Source organism: Glandiceps talaboti, chromosome 10, assembly GCF_964340395.1.
Source record: "Glandiceps talaboti chromosome 10, keGlaTala1.1, whole genome shotgun sequence".
In the NCBI taxonomy this organism is placed as follows: Eukaryota; Metazoa; Hemichordata; class Enteropneusta; family Spengelidae; genus Glandiceps; species Glandiceps talaboti.
This window is the reverse complement of record NC_135558.1, coordinates 6,665,001-6,685,369: the sequence shown is the minus strand read 5'-3', so window position 1 is coordinate 6,685,369 and position 20,369 is coordinate 6,665,001. Positions and strand designations below refer to the sequence as shown.

Sequence of the window (20,369 nt, the reverse complement as noted above, 5' to 3'; positions counted from 1 at the left end):
ACATTAGGTATGTGTGCATTACGGCCTCTTTAAAACTGGATACTGTGAGACACCAAGCTGAGAGACACCAATTCTGCCTCCATGTATATTGGCATGTACGATATTATACAAATTGTTTATATTACGACAAATTTACCAAATTTGACAATATTGTAAAACAAAATGTGACAGGTGTATATATACTGTAATGTATAATCTTTGCATTAGTTTCACAGTGGATACATTTTGGTATTTTTTGATGATCTGTATATTTTCCATGTATTATGTAATAGTATGCAAGACATTAAAACAATTTGGATAAGTAGCCTGGAAAGTTAATAAAGATTTTGCATATGTTTTAAGAAAACAGTCAATCCTAATGATATTGCTGTAGATATCTTTTCAGTTTCTTTGTATTATTTACCAGATACAAGCTATTGATCTTCCATTGACCGTTATGCTGCCAAATTAGATGAGGTCTCTAAACAAAGTGACTGGTCAGACTGATATAGGAATGCATTGTATGTAATGTGTAATGTTGTACACGGGGCTTTAAAGTGATGATTCACTCTACAATGATATTAAGCAAATTTCAATGCTATTTTATTTTATTTAAATAACCTGATTTTGCTACTTAAACCTACCCATTCTTTTAGAAAAAACACAGTAGCTCTTATTGTTCCACATTCGGACCGGACATGTTGATAAATAAAATTACATATATAAGCTTGATATGTCCATAAGTGTCTGTGTAACTGAAAGGGTCTGAGCCTCCTTGGCGTGTTCACAGGCCAACCGTGTCTTAACTATGCAACCACTGTTACAGTAATGACCTTACATCTGCCATTAGAAGTTATAATAAAATAAGGATAAAGAGACATCTTGAGTAGTGGGATCGAACTCTGAGTTTTTCCACTGGTAAAAACAAATTTCAGTCACTTGTATCATGACATTTTGTGTCATTTAATTATATCATGTTTAACTGTCTGGTATATACGTTCCATAGACATCCTACAATCTCCAACATGTGGGATCACAGTGTATGTATTGCAAACCTGCAGACATTGGTACCATGTGTGTCAACCGTGCCTTTGACAAATGTAGAGCGAGAATCCCTGCTATCAACCTCTATCTGTTCATAATGGAATTAGTCATTTATATGCACATTCTCAAAGAGGAGTACTCTGACATAAAAAGGCCAACTAAATAAACTGTAGAAGTAGAGCAGTGTCTCACTCTCCCACTCATTTGACCAATATTAATTAGTTTTTATCAGAATGTTGAGCATACTTTTTACTTTATTTAAGAAATAATTAGAGCATATAATTGCAGTGGATGAATTGTTCAAAGTTTGAGCTGAAAGTTCTCACATTTTAAGGAAATGTCACGAGATTTTCAATCAGAGGGTTAGTGGCCTGGAATAGATCCGAATTTGCCTCAGGATACTGTTTTTTAATTGGGGCAAACTCGATATGCTCATCGGACATCATTGTGTTCGGGATAAAGTTACCTTACCTTTTTACCTGTAGTCTTGTGACCTCACCTGAACATCAAGAAAGCGAAAGTCACGAAAAATGAAGATAAGTTTTAATATACAGTACAATTTTGGCGGGATAATCACGACAATCCTTCCATCAATGAGAAATTTTGTTTCTAAAACACAGATTCTCTGCAATCATCGGAAAAATGCCCCCTGGCCGTACTACTTACTTCAAAATTCATGGAACAGGTGACGCGAAGTTGACCTATCAGGATATGACGCAAGTTAGCTGTGTCCATGGAATATTTTACCTCAAACCGCGCGTGACTGACCTATTTATCCTGTATCCTAATTAGTGAGGCTTGCTGATAATCCGATATTTAAAGTACTAAGAATTGATATCCTGTTGACGATTAGGATGTTTTATAGGACAGTTGTGTAATAAATAATCCCAAGACTTATCAACACAAATGATAAAGTAAGATTGTCCAGCGCTATTAAAGTCACTGAGTTGAAGAGTACAACTGATAAAAACTTTCACAACAGCTCTAGACTTCTTTATGGAGTGTTTTCTCACAGAGTTCACAATTCAAATGTGTGGTCAACATGCTGGCGAAATGCCATGATTGCTTTGATTGGGAAACTCTCCCATGCCCAATAATGGCCACGCATTAGTCAACAACCACTTGTAAATGAAAAAGTGGTGGCGATCAAAACTAACCTCTGGAAACCGGACAAAATGCTAGACAGTTAGACTAGTATATGAAAGAGATAAGACTAGTAAGTGCAATTAAGTATTTAGTTACAATCTGACTCATCGATATCCAGTGACTTGGTTTACTAATGATACCCTGCTCTTGACGCTTGACTCATTTCCAAGGCTAAGTAACATTACTAAATGTCTTAAGTGTAAAATGCGGCAAGGCTATATACTTTACAAGATGCATAAATGCAGTGAGAATCCTTGCATGCACAATGGTTTAGTGTGATTCGCAGATCTGATCAACGCCTTCGTCTGATAATTTTCTTCTTGTCTTTTCACTATCAATATACATTCTAGTTAAAGTGTAATGTCAACGTCTGTCTTTTATTTTGTTATTTTTGCTTTTTCGCCATCGAAGTACATTTCAGTTAAGAGTAATGTTGAAAATCATTTGCCATCATGTTACGCTTTACAACATGACATGAAACAAGTCATGTTTTACTATGGTACAGCATTATCATGTTTTACTATAGTATCATCCATACTATGTTTTACTATCGTATCAGCAATATTATGTTTTATCAACCATATTATGTTTTACTATGGTATCAACCACATGTTATGTTTTACTGTGGTACAAACCACATATCATGTTTTACTATGTTATCATCCATATCATGCTTAACTATGTGATATGGACCAATTCATATTATACTATATTATCTACCATGATATGATGCTTTACTATAGTATCAACCATTACATGAACCATGTCATGTTTTACTATGTGATATGAGCTATGTTATGTTTTACGGTGTGACATGGACTACATCATATTTTATCACTTTATCAACTTTTTTGTGTGTTACAACATGATATAAATCATGTTTACTATATGATATAAATCGCGTGATTCTTCACTATTAAAGTCAAGATGTACTCGATGTCTGAAGATTATGTCGAAAACCCCAACAAGTTCGACCCATGCATTGTGTCAGGAACAAGACGAGGGGGAAAAATGTAGTCATATCTCCCCAAGTATAATTTATGACAAAACGGGCAAAATAATGACGATTTTGAACGTTTTGTCTCGTATTTGTAGAACCGCAGAACCAGTGACGTAGACACGGTTTGTCGTCACAGTGACATAGAACGACCATGGTATATAATCCATATTTCATGTTCAAAGAGATCTCGAGAATAACTTGGCTTGAGTATGGTATAATTACATGTCGAGTGTGTGTTAGATTTTGGCTGACGTTTCAGTAGTATTGTCGAGACTTGACATGTCTGTGGTTTTCTTATATGTAGATGGAAAACACCTGTGTAACCTTTTTGTGTTGTCTTTACCTTTCACTGTCAATGGATCATAACATTTACGATTCACTCTGTTGACATTGTTATGTTGCACGTTGAATGCTATCACATTATCTCAGTAGACATAAGGTAACTTGATTAGTTTAATTTTGTTAATGGATCTTGTGCCGTCTAGCCATGCATGTCCTCGTATGGTCTACTGTTGTGAAAACAATATTGATTTGAACTCCCTAAGTCCCTAATGTTTTCTCTCGCACATTATGCATTGTTGAAAAGAAGCCTGTGGTCACATATAATTATATAGAAATATATTTCAGAGATATTTCAGACTTTAGTTGTCGTCGTGTTATACTTCCACCGTCCTTCATCCACTCACTTGTTTTAGCATAAACCTTTGACTTTTTAAATGGTTAATGGTGATTACACAAACTTGATTAATAAGGTGTGTGTTACCTCTAGTCATCAAAACATTACATAATGTAGGGTCGAGATAGAGTCATTTTAGTCCCCAACGATCATCTCTGTTAGATACATATAAAACCATGGCAATTCAGAAAAGTTGTCGACGCAAGGCATGAATGACTCCCTGTAGTCTTACATGCAACTACATATGGATTATACTCTAACCCGTTCTGTTACCGATGTACTCCATTGATCATACAAGCACGTTTTCGTAAATAATTCACCTTGTCTTTGACTTAAGCTATCTTGAAGGCCATCAGCATGGTAAATAGTTTCGGGATCGCTGCCTCCCAAAGCAGTGTATACTACCTAAAAACGAAGACAAATTGTGACTATTTTACTCACATAGAAAATCAAGCCTTGAAGTAAGAATTTTTCTTCCAGACTCACCATGACATGTTCATATATCCGTCGCCAGTTGAATAGAGCTGTTCGCACCTTACGTGGAGTAAATCTGAAGGGCGGAATCTTATCGTCAGATTGGAGTGAGATTTCAACGTCACGTGTACAGTTGTAACCGGAGGCGGTGAATGCAATAACAGTAGTTCTCAAAGGCGTACATAATCTATCTATTCGTTGCTGGCATAACGTTCACAGAGATTACATGACACGAATGAAATGATATAATACCAGATGATACTGATTGATGACTGTTGTAATTGTTTTCTTATTTGTATTTCACGATGACGCCGTGTCAATAAATGTAAATATTGATATACCTTTTGTACTCCTACAAATTACCACCTTTTTGATATATATGTTGTATTTCACAAGATATGAGACTAGATCCGCAAACGAAAATAGTATTTGGTTAATATGTGGCTAAAATGGCGACTCGGTGTTTCCATAGTTATGAATATCCAACCAACTACCTTAAAAATATCAATTTTTCAATTTATGAATTTGATCGATAGAAGGGGACGTCAAACACATAATATATGTAGATTGGCAGACAAACCGACAGACAGACAGACAGACAGACAGACAGACAGACGTTACTCGAATATCAGCAGTTTCACAATGACATTTTATCGCTAAACATACGCTTCCAATTTTTATGTCTTTCAGAAATATATGTATCGAAATAATATATTTTTTTCTCATACTGAACAGATCGTATTCTACTAATGAGTGAATATTTCATATATTTTTTTACATATATTATTCTCTTTTGTCCTACCGTTGTCCATTAACTAAACAAACACAACACACTTGTCGAAAACTACATCATAATTGAACGCAAGTAGTTGATGGCTGTAGAGATAGCCGTCGATCATGACTGAATTACAGTGGGTTGTGTTTAGTTCAATACGGCGGTCTTAAAATGAAAATGGGTGATCATGATAGCTTATAAAATATGCAGGGAATATAATGCCAGCTGACATGTGTCGACAAAAGAAGGCACCTATGATTTAACAGTATTCATCAAGGAAATGATATCTTACGTACTATTTCTAGCTGCCAGGATTATAATTCGACAAGCAGACCGTAACATCAGTGGTTGAGTATAATGTACACGAGGTATTTCTAGTTATAGTAATGAGATAAATAGTTTCCAATACGAAACAAAAGTATCTCTCCCTCCCCCGGACCCCAGAAGCGATGATGTTACCAACTGTACCTTTAAGGTAAAGCCTTGAAGCTATAATTCATTTTTTGTGACAATTAAAATGGAATTTATAGAAACAATTAATTGTTAGTTATATGAGAATGGAATTGAATAAATGTATTTGATATGTTATTGCTGTTTCCCAGGTATGCAATACCTATTTATCTCCTTTGACAGCATGCACAGCTCTCAGGATTTGTTTTCTCTCACCATTACTATTTTGTTATAATGTAAATATGAGTTAGATAGCTAATGCAGTGTCCGGAAACGTTTTGAAAGACTTTGTGGTATTTGAATATCGTGCATTACACCAGATTGATGAACAGTATTTGCTGGGTGCGTGGATCCCCATGTACTTTAGAAATAATGATCTAGTGGACTTTACCATTCACTACTTGACATAGAGTATTCACTGAGAAATGATAGAATAGAGTTTCTAGTGAAACTTAACCCAGAATGAGGAAGAATTCTAGTAGAAACCTTACGTCCTAAATTTCTCATGCTACCGAGAAGGCTTTGGGGCTAGTTAAGAGAGAGAGAGAGAGAGAGAGAGAGAGAGAGAGAGAGAGAGAGAGAGAGAGAGAGAGAGAGAGAGAGAGAGAGAGAGAGAGAGAGAGAGAGAGAGAGAGAGAGAGAGAGAGAGAGAGAGAGAGAGAGAGAGAGAGAGAGAGAGAGAGAGAGAGAGATTTGTGTATCATCTACCACGAGGAAAGAAAGGTTCACATCAGGATGAGTACATGTAATCTACCAGTTCGTCACGACACTTTTAATAAAATTAAGGGACCGCAGAATCGACTCCAAAACGTTTCATTTTTTCTTCTCAATTTCATTACATTATAAATTTACTCACATTAAAACGTCTGACTAAGGAGGACAGTGCTCAGTGCAATATGAAGCAGGGTGATATATATATATATATATATATATATATATATATATATATATATATATATATATATATATATATATATATATATATATATTGTATACATGTGTGTATATACTACATGTGTGTGTACTTCTAGTGTGCATGATAGGTATAGTGTAAATGTGTTCTCCCCAGGATTTGTTGATAGGATGTCGGCTCATTAGCATAAATTAGCATAAATTTACATATAATTATATTCCGTAAAATCAAAGTACATCATAATAAAATTAATATCAAACAAGTAGTACATGTACATGTGACCAAAGGAAAGTTGAAGGCCAATTTATTAATTCAAAATATTAGCACCAAAAAGAAACTCATAAAGCAGTGTTATTGATTATTATTGTTAGGAAAGCTGAAATTATTTAAATCTTAATGTCCACAGATAAATTAGACTTTCGAAACACGAAAAGTTTGTGTACAGCAACCGGCAGACATCGTGTTAGTCCGAAATATCGTGATACACGAGACTTACTATACTTCCCTATGGAGGATTTCCAAAACTCGCGATAGTTTGTGACGTCGTGGCCGCCATATTGGAAAATCCATGCGTAGTCGTACGATCGTACGATGTATCAGTCTACAAATTACAATGTCAAACTACAAACTAAACGTGTTTTCAGGGTAAAATTGAACATGAAGCTGATAATCGGAGATAACATTGCCACTTTATCGAAAGGTACATTAGTCTGTTCAACTCTTTTCACGACATTGAAGAATGCACATGCTCATGCTCTTGGGTTGAGACATACGGTGTTATCACTGTTACTCTGTCACTCATAGAAAATTAACTAGACACTGAATGTCAACTTCATGCGTTTGTCGAACTTTTATACTTTATAGCAAAATGGCACGGCATCGTTTGATTTTATAGTTGTCAAAATCTGGCAGTTCCGACATGCTTCTACGGTCGAACCGACGTTACGGATGGGCCGGTTTTGCCTTTGATTTACCGAAAGCTGTTGTACCGAGTGTGAATCACACTAACATTAGCGGGTTTACGCATTTTATTCCTATCGAAAACAATACTGATGGCAAACTTCAATGAAATCTGTCTGGTAATCATTACCATATCATAAACAAGGATGTCGGGCAAGATCTAAAGCGTCACGGCACATTGTCAAGCGTCACGGCCTGCCGTCCAAGCGTCACGGTGCCGTGCCGCTTCAAGGGCCTAGGGAGAACACTGCCGTTATATTTATCTTGTTCTGATATATTGTATTTTGATGTAGAAACTAGTGATTTCAACAGCACAAAAAGATTCAATACATTCTGTATTTAGTATTTTGTGACTGATGGGTACTGACGTCAAAAAGCAGAATGTCTATAAGTTATATATTAATCTCCTAATGGTATCAATTTTACGGCCATTGTTATAAATTGGAATGTTCCATTTGTATTGGATTGATAATTGTGTAAATGAATGCCAATTACTGGGCTGTATACAACCAGGATATATTTTCTAACGTTCATTGCAATTTTCCGATTGCTATGTGTCACGCCATCGAGATTTCTAATCATGAAGTACTTTTGAAATGGTGACACGTCATACATCATATATCAAATACTGAGCCTCAAGTAACGTTTTACTCTCAGTATAATTGTATATATAAGTTTGTGTCTGCTTTGTTCTGTCTTTTTTCTTTTTTATAATATCCTATATATTATATATTTGTCAATACTTTTAATATGGTTTTCCATTCTTTCAGTTCAAAGTTACACAAACTGTAACAACGTGTCCAGACGTTTTTGCAGTTCCACGGATGTGACTAGTTGACAACTAATTTTCCTATAAAGAGCTATTCATCATCATATATTTAAATATTGACGTTACGAAATTTACTTTGCATATTAAAGGGATTACAACATTGCATTGTAAGTACGCAATACTATGTTTTAATGTTTGAAGAACTCCAGAACATTCGAATTCATTTGATGTAGGTTTCATATAAGACAATGAACCACATCGGTTTTTTATTGCTGATATTTCAGAATGGGATACTTCTTAGATCTTCTGAGCACTTTCCTAGTACATTACAAACTGCAGCATTAAATGAATAACCGACGTTATGGATGAACAAGGCTAACCTATAAACCACTGGGTCTGATTAATTACAGTCACTTTGGATCACAGTGTAATCTAGTCGAAGGACGAAAGCGTATTCAAAGCAATGCTATTTGAGGAAAATATACGTACAAAGATATTTTATATGTTAGTGGAAGTGTAAGCGAGGATGTTTTATATTATAAAATGTCGACTAAATGTGACATCTTTAATGGGGTCCGCGAAGCCATAAACTGGGACATAGACTTCAGTACACTAATCAGGCGATTTCACTCTCGATTACAACAGACCGTATTTTGAGGTTATCCAGGCATATGAAACAAATTTTATCAGCTAGGTTTAATGGCAGTTGGAAGTCAATATCAAAGTCGAACACGTTCACTACAAACATAATCACAAAATACTTCATTATTAATATTTAACAAATGATTAATGATACTGTTTCATTCGTGTACTTGTGATTTACAGAATTGATGACCAGTGTTTCCACATCAAACACTTGAATTAAATATACTATTAAAATCAGATGACAATTTTTTAATACCCTGTACTTTCCGACACTGATATTTTGATTTATGTTGGTTTGATAACTAATGCTATTTACTGTGTGGCTTAAGTTCTAAAATCAGAATGCATTTGTCAAGATAAAAGTAAATAAGCGTAATATTCGCTGTAACAGTTATTAAATAAATTATGGGAAAAAATGTTATTTGGAAAAACACAAAGTATCGAAAATCGTTAAAACAAAATATATGAATTCTGACGACGACTTGTGGTAGTCATTTTGTGACGAGTTTGATACTAAAAGCTCGACAATCGTTTCTGCAATTGTTTACTAATAAGTTATTGAATTAGGTATTTCTGAACGTATCTTAAACTATAGACATAATAGATCATTAATAGTGGGAGCTGATAATTAAAAACTGCATTTGACGCTGGCAAAGTAACACAATACAAGAGTCTAAGAGAAAGTGAAAACAAGGCCAGGTAGCAATTTGTTGTGTTTTATCTTCCTATATTCTCTTTTAGGAAACCAAACTTGGAAAGTGAAGGACATTGCAGGTTACTTTTCACTCACTCTATTTGCTACAGTCACCTAGAAACCGATAACAACTACACATTCTACACTTTAAGATGGCAAAATTGCATAAGAAACTGTATAGTGTAGCAAGTGTAGTTTCTTATTTGTTTCTGCATGCTGTGTCAAATAGATCCAGTGAACAGTAACCTTCAAGGTGCAGTAGTTAAGAATTTGTTGTGTCTGTACAGATATTATTAAGATTGCTGAAAAAAGATTTTCTATTGCTTCTTTGATCTATTTTATTCAATCCAATTGTATTTTAATTTCCAATGTATTATTTGTTATGGAATCTGACCAACCCTAGTCAGTTTAACAATAAGCATAACGCTTAATTCGGAGTACTACCCTATAGGGACGATTGAGCTCAATTAACCGTGTCGTATAAATCACGAAAAAGTGACATTGAACAAATTTAATTTTTCAATATGATGGATGTCTGATTCAAAAGAAATATATTAATGAGACCTGATATGTAATATATTGCTACTTTTAGAATAAATGCCACGAGTTTTCCAGTCTTGGTTATTGATTAACTATTCGGTATCAATCATAGTAGACAATTAGAAATACCATGAGAACATTACCTACAGTATCAGGTGTATTATTTGCCCTCCGTATCCGCTGCTCGATGTATCTGCTGTACATTTACTAGAAAGGCCAACGCATGATATTGAACGCAGCTTATTCAAGGTTATGGCTATATATTGTAAATTTTCTGACACTAGTCTGAAGAACTTGCTATACCAAAAGTAGAATCATTCATGTTTTAGGGAACACTTGTTGCCTTAGACATTTTCTCAAATGAAGTATGCGTTTAATCTCACTGGCACTACATAAATAAGAACAAACTGATCAATAGATACAAAACAAAATAGAAATACGAAACTGTTTTCCTTCCCCATTCTGTATCTCAGAAAGGTATTTGATGATGTGAGCACTGCAGATACAGTCTAACAGTCTAATATCCACACATTAGTATTCTGCTCGGAAACACTAGGGCTTGAATCGCGACTGACCTCAATATACAGGATCTGTGTGTAATCTACTTGTTGGATTGGATAATCATCCAATACTTAAGCTTCAATTTTACAAACCATCCTAGTTCTGTGGGATACTTGTAATTGGTATACTGGTAATTCGTATTCTAGTATAGTCAAGCTTGGTGTCATTCCCTTGATACAAGTACGATCACTTTCACTTGATAACTGAAATTAAACCCTTGACAGGTAATTATATTGGACATTGGATCGAGGAAAAGCCTTGGATTATTGTCGCCGCAGGTTTATTTTCTCAATGTAAAGGACCTGATACATGAATACCAAGTTTACAAATAATCACCACAGCACAAGACAAGGTACAATAATTGCCTAAGGTCTTTCAAAAATTATTCACCGAAGAGTGCTTAGTATAGAGCTCCAACTGCTAACATTTCGTAGACATTTATTATCAGAGGCGCCATCTGACTATCACATTTAGTCCGAATATACTTATCCAGGATAGTCTTGGTGGCCTTGTACCCTTATCATTCGTCTATAATAAACCGAGCAGTGAGCAGAATAACACGGGGTGAGACATACAGGCACAGTACTTTTCACACCGTATTATTTGCAATACAATCTTACAATCCCGCATTCGGATTATGTCTCCAGTGCTATTCTATCATGACTTTACCTTTATATAGAAATGAAAGAATAGCAAATCACCTCTAGGTTTTAAGTATCAAGACATGGACTTGTCTCACTGAGTAAGTCTACGTCACAAAATGAAGGTAAGATGCTGAAAACTTAAGAATTAATACTCAATAATTATGCAGGTTTAATATACCTTCAGTAATCTACCAATGTCACAACCTGACCTAGTTTGTACTGCAAAGGTCGGATTGCCTTTTCTGGTTGATTCTCTGTAAGTCGAATTTTTTTCCAATAGCTTTTCACGGCCCTAGTAATAGTTAACAAATGAAAAATATGCTGGAAGGAAAGAATTCCAAGAATAGATTGTAATCAGCGTGTCTCAATTAACCCTTTGTGATACATCCAAGCAACAGATTACACACAATGTCAATTAATAGTAAATGTCTTCAGTTGACAGCCCAAAGAACAGGACTGGAATGTCAGCAAACAGCAATAGTTGAATAAAGTCTATGGTCATATAGAGAGAAATAAAGTGATTAAGTTTTAGGGTCATCATGCCTAAACGTAATTGAAAGTAACGTATTCACTGTTGCTCGACAAAATAAGATTGTGAAAAGTGAATGCTTTTATCCCAAAAGATACGTTTTATCCAATTATTAAGAAAGGTTGTCTAACAATCTGCAAATTCATACTCTTAATGAGTCCATTATGAGAGTGAAATTGCTTGAAGATAACATCTCAAGTCGTTGTTGTTGATCAACTAGAGTACACAATTCGCCCTAGCACAGTGCCCAAAAGATCAGATGGTGGCAACAAATTTATAATGAATTCACAATTTAATTTCTAGAAGGCAAATCTCGTTCCAAGTCATCGGTATTCTCAGAACGTATTTTCTCTTTTTCCGCGGGAACTGCTAAATTTATTTCAAAATGATTCAAAGCTGTTTCGGTCATCCACATAAACTAAGCATTTTCAATGAGCCATCCACACAATGTTGTAGTTACTTGCTCACATGCGAATGTGTATCTGTGTACATTATTATACCTAATTCTAGGTTAGTTCCAGTCTGACTCAGTCGTTACACCCGGAAATTTCTTTTAGAAAATATAAATATTATATACATATATCTACGAAAAATCTGGCACGTGCTTAACACTAAACGGAGATGACAAAACAACTGGAGAGTACTTTTAGTCTGCGTAGGAGAGAACATAATTGAGAAATCATGTACGGTTTCCCAATATACCGTAAATGATATCCTTTGACACGATATTGGCAGTATTTCCTGTGTTACATATCAACAATGGCCAGTAACTGGTCTATATCTAGTGTCCATTAAAGCAATGTCTTCATCGGTCTGTTACCATGGAGGTTGACTATCTATACAAAAGGCGAAAAAAAGTTCTTCTTGTTAAGTAGGTCATTTGCATAAGTACCTCTTTATTTCACGGAAGTTAGTCCATTACTACTGAAAGGGTCATTCCATCTGGGTTTACAAAGTTTGTTTATATTTGTTCAGAAGATTGAGAACGAAATCGTACATTTTACAGTACTTGTAAAATGACAATCTTGTACCAAGCTAATTCGCCACATGCTATTCTACGATTTTCAAAACTACGCTGCCGAATTGGAAATATTTCGTCAACAGTTATATTGACTACTTTATTTGTGTGACGACCATGTGTCTTGTATCTTTGTGTATGTGAGTGTACGTCCGTATGTAAGTAACTATGTATGTATGTATGTATGTATGTATGTATGTATGTATGTATGTATGTATGTATGTATGTATGTATGTATGTATGTATGTATGTATGTATGTGTGTGTGTGTGTGTGTGTGTATGTATGTATGTATGTATGTATGTATGTATGTATGTATGTATGTATGTATGTATAAAAGACTGATTAACTCTCGGCTGCTTTTCTAAGGCCCTACAGAACAAAGCTCATACAATAAACTTGAACAAGACAAAAGAGCTATAACCATTTCAGTCATCAACAGACGTTTGTATCCAATACCCTTATTTAATCACACAAGTCACGGATTCTGCAATAATCTGAGGTTGGTTTAGCTGTCAACTGTTTATACTTACTGTTAAATTATAACTTACATACGACGACTTCATGCCATCCGTGTTTTAGAATGTTATCTGATTTACAACGCCTTGACTAGCGGCATACAGGAAAAAACAATGATATCGAGTTTTATTACCGAGAATAAAACCCACAGTTACTTGATTGTTCGCATAGTTTCTTGTTTTATGTCAGAATTCTAACAATCTATGGCTTTCTGAGTAACATTGGAGATGAGATCTCATGTTTTATGGCCACTAAAATATGTGTTTTTTTATCCTCAGCTTTAATACTACTTACATTTGGTTTTAAAAGTTCGATTCTGCATAAAGGGACCATTATGAGTAATAAAAGCGATAGCGACTTTCAAATGTTTATCTGGCAAATGGGGTGGACACAGTTCTTTCGAAACATAAATGCTATACATGACCAGGAATATGTACTATATATATATATATATAATATATATATATATATATATATATATATATATATATATATATATATATATATATATATATATATATATATATATATATATATATATATATATATATATACACCGTCGATGAAATCGGATTTCTCTTGCTTGTGTTTTCATTTATATAACACCAACCGTGTTGTAAAAAAATACACCTTTTATTTCTAAGTCTCAATAAGAGGGTTAATTTTCCGGCCTTCGTCCACATGCAAGTAGCTATTACACATTTCTTCAAGAATACACCACACTGTAGTTTGCTACCTGTGCAGGAACGATCGTCCCCAACTGTTTAACCTGTTTGTACTAGTGAGTACTATAAATATAAATGTAATAGTTTTAGTCCATTGCATTTTTCATCAGTGGTGATATTTTCTACCTTCAGTGTTTATCTCGTCTTAGACATAGTAATGAATTTCACTTTAAGCATTTGATGTGTTTTGTCTACTTGAAGAAGAGCTTGTTGCTCGAAACATATTGTTTTAATAAACTAAAGAAGTTTCAAGATTTGGTTGGTGTAGAACCTTCTTTATCCAAGGAGTTAATTTAGTCTACAGCGGCGGCGGCGGTGGCGGCGGCGGCGGCGGCGGCGGTGGTGGTGGTGGTGGTGGTGGTGGTGGTGGTGGTGGTGGTGGTGGTGGTAGAAGCGTTGATGTTTATAAGGAGAAATGGCTGGAAGACAGACGATTATCTAGCAGTTTTTTCATATCTTCAGTTTCTATAGAAAGTGGTTTTCTGTACTTTCATCTATTTTCGTAGCCATTCTATTCATATATTCTATTAGAATATTCTGCTTATTGATAATATCAAGCTGTGTACGCTTCATGTACTCTAGGTCGTTGTCGATAAATGCACCACGTCTCGTCATTAACAGTCAAGATGTTTGATCCCAATATGTCTGCCAAAGCCTGCCATTACTATTTCGTCTATTAAAACTTTCGTTAATCAAAACCCTGTTACATGACGTCCCCAAGGTTCGATATTGATCGTTGAGGTACGCACGTTGACCTTTTTCTCCATTAGGCATTGGTGAACTATTGTTGAATTGTTACAGAAGCTCCCAGCGTGATCTAACCATTACATAAAAGACAGACCCATGAAGCCATCCTGTTGCTTTGAGAAATTAATCAACTGTATTGAAATTACAACGTTCTGGATGCTTGCATTCTTTGGAAAACCCATAAGAAATGAATGCTAAAGAAATGTCTTTATTAGATTTTGCACTCTTGTAATTACAAAAACTTTTCCAATATCATATTGACGTAAAGTTGTTTTACCTGAAGGGTGAATGCATTGGAATAAAACCCTTAATAAGAACACTAATAAATGAATTATTCTTAAAGAAGCAAGATGTTTTGTAAAACAAAATGATTTATAGAGACACTTATATTTTAGTAGTGAACACCTGCGAATTTCATTTAAAGAATTGACAAGATCGCCCACGGACATGACTTTTATTGAAAAGTAACAGCACGAATGAGGTCTCGTTCTTCATGGCTAGTTATGTCTGACTACGAAGGCCTTGGCCAATCTAAAGCTCTATAAGTTAATAACAACAAATCTGCGCATTGCAAATATTTAGTCATTTATTTCTTTAAGGTACATTTATACGTTTAATACTGTTAATGATATGTGGACAAGATTCCATACCTACCAAACGTAAAGTGAAAACCTCCCCCCAACGGAAAGAAGAAAGAACGTCTGGGTTTTTTTTGTTCTGTTTCGTATGCATTTCCTTGACAGGAAATTGTCTGTGCATTGAAGCGTAAAGAAATGCTTACAAGAGTCTCTTATGACGCAATGTGGAACTGTCTGTTGTATTATTATTATCTTTTTAATCATTTCATTAATATTCATGGGACATCGGCCTAATGTATAAAAAAAGTAATATATGACATGGGATCGAAAACTGTGTAATATTAAGGCCAGTCAATTTGTAACTATTGTCCAATTACCAAAGCTCATTTATAGAGTGCATATTTGCCTTTTATTACTTTATTAACATTTCACGATTTCTCTTAGTAATGTACTATTGTAAACTAAACAAATGTATGGAAGAAGGAACAAAAAGTGTACAAATGTGATAGTTTTGGGGATAGTTGCCATTTTGTAACATAGCCAAAGTAGTTATTTATATTTGAGAACAAGGTGAAGACTGTAAAAATTGCAAAAACCTCTTCTAGTGGCGACAATATCCAGGATTGTAGTGACTAATTATATAAATCAGTCATGTAATATGCAAATCCCTACCAATGTTCATGTGGGATGTTCTACAAGTACAATTTTAGGATTTACATATTAAGTAACCAATTTACATAAATTTCAATAAATTCTCAATATATTCACAACGTTAAATAAGCAATCATTTGTGATATATATAATTGGTATTTAACATTAAATATATAAATTCGAGATATTATAAAATGTGCATCTAATAGCCATCAAATCTACAGGACACGTGTCACTGTGTAATGAAACATATCCTCCAAATACAATGAATTTTTGAGAGACCATACCATTGGTTTGATATACACTTTAGTGGTGAAAATCTTTGATTATGCAAATTTCATATGTAATATTGTAACATGCAAGGTACACCTATCACATCTTTTTGACATATGTGCCATGATAATATATATATATATATATATATATATATATATATATATATATATATATATATATATATATATATATATATATATATATATATATATATATATATATATATATATATATATATATATATATATATATATATATTCTTTCACACCTTACACATATAAATACAGTAACACAACGAGTAGCTGACAGTTGTCTGATGAACGCATTGAGCGTGAAACTCGGAGTTACAACCAAGCACCTCAAGTTCCAACCAACCTACTTTGATTATATATATATATATATATATATATATATATATATATATATATATATATATATATATATATATATATATATATATATTCAAATCACCCCATAGTAGATTTCTGTTGACCAACATTCGACCGCACTTTTGAAATTTACTTTATCACACTTTATCACACTTTATAGTTCAGACAATTTTAATAGTTAATCTGACAAACTATATTTAATGGTGATCTTAAACTTATTATACGTGAATAACGTTTTTTCCGTGAAGAGATTGCCATGGCTCATTTACATTTTCATTTATTGGTAGGGAAATCAGGTAGACACTTTGTAATGTATCAAAATCACACGCATGCTATTTAAAGGAAGATTTATAGGTGTATTTACAAATCGCAATATTCCCTGCATTACCTTACAATTCTGATTGATGCGATCTCTTAATTCCCACAATGACATTGCGAACAATGGATGGTTTCCTGGTTTCGTCGAGCACGACGTAACCAAGGTAACCATGTCCGAATTATTGCGTGCAAAGTGGCAGAATATTTGCAGTTATGGTAAGTCCAGGGAATCACAACGTAGTTGAAATAACAAGAAGTTGAATCGTGTTCAGGAATCATATCTAAATTTAATTTAATCTATATTTGAATTTCTTTAAATCTCCAATTCATTATTCGTCCGACATGTAACTTTCCGTAAAACAGAAAAACTGGTGACATCGATTGAACGAAATAACATTGATTCTGATTTGGAGTTTTGAACGTTAATATATACAAAAAGATGGCGCCTAAGCTGAAAACTATTCGGCGGTTGTATTCTGCGTTTAACCTTTACATTTATAGTTTGTATTTCTTGCTGTGATCTGATCTTATACCTTATCTTAGACATGTCTCGTGTGTAAACCTTTGAATGAAGTAATCAATTACTTATAGTAATACGAAGATCATGACATTATTACACATTCACCCTTAAAATACAAAAATACTATTTTCAAACAGTCTTGTTCTCAAATGAATGGAACACTGTTACTAAATAAATAAACGAATTTGAATAAGTGCGCACAATATTATCACGATGTCTTGCATATCGTTTGGCTGATCAAAATGAAACTTTTCCCCCACCCGTCGTTATCTGCGTGGGCATGAATGACATTTTTGTCAAGATTACACTGGTCTTTACTTTGGCGGGCAAGGAAACGTTATGTAGCTTAGCTGTTACTCTCTAAATTACATGTATTAGTTTTTTATGAAACCAACAGCTGCAATTGTAACAGATAATCTCAATAATGTTTTGACAGACCGACCTTGTCGCCTTATGCATGTGTAACCTTTCAGGGTCGGATATTTTCACGTATATGGTCGATTTGTATCTGACAACTCAGAGCACTACCGGGGACCCTGGGGACCATAGTTAAATGTCAACATTTCGTAGGTGAGATATGCCCAGTACACTACAATGCATGAGGTGCATTACTTATATAATATACAGACCACAGACTTTCTATACACTCTACTTAATTATACACAACACACAGACAGGCGGTTGACATAATATCAAGAACTATTATCATTCTCCTGGTTTGTTTTTGAAATAATATTGTAGTGCACTGAGCCATATGTGTAGACATCTTTTGTATATTGACGCTACAAACTATATCATACGACACACTGCTTATGATGCCAATCTCTTGGTTAGGACATAGACGCATATTAACAGTTGCCGGGAGATGATAACACGCCTTTCAAATACCCCAGGTTATACGATCATACAATTCAATAAAATTATTGTTTTTCAAGTAGGCTGTGAACATATGGATACACGTTTAACACGTGTAATGTAAACAAGAGGACTAACATTGATTAATAGTGGTCACAATATGACACTATCATAAATGTGTATTTTATAAATACAGTTTTACACCTTAAAAATATGATTTGCGCATGACTATATATACATCGCAAAAACACAAAATGTCCATTGCGTTTTATTTTGTAATTTGTCGGGGTATTGAAATGCTGTAGTTGAAGTGAAGGAACGATGACATGCTGTCATAGACGTTGGAGAGAGTCCTTCTTCTCCAATGTTTATGGTGCTATCAATACAAAAATTGAAGTATGGTGAATGACCACATGGTTAATCTTACATTTTAATTGTATATTGAGTTTAAGGAAATCAAATTTCTTGTTTGTTTCATGTTATGATTTCGCATGACTTTAGAATTTTTAGATGAGCTTCTCTAGAGAATGATAACGGTGAAATAACTGTCATAAACAAGCACTTACATAAATAATCTAACACTGAAGGAGCCATTTAGACACACTAAAAAGTAACTCCAAGGAAATCACCATGAGTCAAAGATATCATTAAGACATCTCTGGACGCTTACAAGTAGAGATCAAGAAAACCAAATGTAGCCTCCATTAGTAACCTTTCATGAAGTTGTTAAGTATGTGATCAAATAGGACTCCCCATGTACATCCATTTCATATTCAAACATTACAGGAGTTTTTAGTGCAAATAACGACACATAAACGAATAACTGCGTCAGAGTCCGAGGATTAATAGCTGTTTGTTGTCATGTTGTCACACCTGTCGTTGTAAAAAATGTCAATTGGAGTGTATATAGAGACCAGGAATTCTGTCGATGTGGGAACTCGAAATGTCTTATAGGTGTGTATATTGAAATCTAGATGGAAAAGTAGATGTCTCTGTCACATACTTACAAAATAAATATACCATTAATTTGCTAGATGTTTAAATTGATGCCTTGAGTTTGCTGTGTATGCCGTGCCTGCACAATTATTCATGAAAAGCGATTATATTCAGTGACATTGGTTGAGACATTGAAGCCATCGATCAAGTATAGTAACTGATACAAGTTTAATCAAACATGAATACATCCATTCAAGGTTACCAATGTTTTAACCTCTGTTGCAATTTAAGGGCAAATGAGATAGTGGTTTTTTGTTGTGGTAGCATTGAAATTATAACAAGGTCAAGACGGTACATGATACCACAATACAACCGACAGTCTAACGTCAACGTAGTTTAATATTTGCCAACGTTTTCGCATAGTCTAGTGCAAGTACTAATTCTGTGTAGCAAAAAATAAACAAAACGGAAGTGACAATGCTATCGACCACTGTCGTCTACTAGGATACACTGCGTAAACGTTATGTCAACACCAATTCCACGTTGATGCAATGAGTGTATTTTCATTCAATTTATAGATGCATATAGATACATTAGATTGTACACTAAAAGAGTCGGGTGCTTTCGGCTAGTGTGTTTCCCTGTGCCATTTGTCTTGCAGATATGTTTTGATACAAAAAACATACATAACCTCTAGAAATTCGGATGTGTCTTCACCACACACACACACACACACACATACACACACACACACACACACACACACACACACACACACACATTATATATAATCAGACTATTACTATATTTATTATTAAGAAATTAGTGGGACTGGATGTTTATAAAGAGATTGTTCATCAGTTGATTTAGTACGTTTTTTTTATCAACTAATATGTTAAAGTGGATGAGAAATAACATTTTTATTGAGCAAAACAATGTTGCTATGTTTTTTTACACTTCTGTGTGTAACTCAGTAAATTTAAAATAAAATTAACTAACACATATGTCAAAAAAATTATTATTGCACATACAGGAAATG

The 20,369-nt window shown here is 34.3% G+C and overlaps 1 protein-coding gene across 1 annotated transcript in view; it reads right to left on the bottom strand.

The window, feature by feature from the left end:
- The window catches only part of LOC144441068 (uncharacterized), a 51,030-nt gene extending 46,505 nt beyond the window's left edge, over window positions 1-4,525 (bottom strand). The window contains exon 1 of the mRNA XM_078130592.1: window positions 4,332-4,525. The gene's annotated coding sequence lies outside the window, so the exon portion shown is untranslated. The remainder of the gene's footprint in view (window positions 1-4,331) is intronic.
- Between the last annotated feature and the right edge of the window lie 15,844 nt (window positions 4,526-20,369).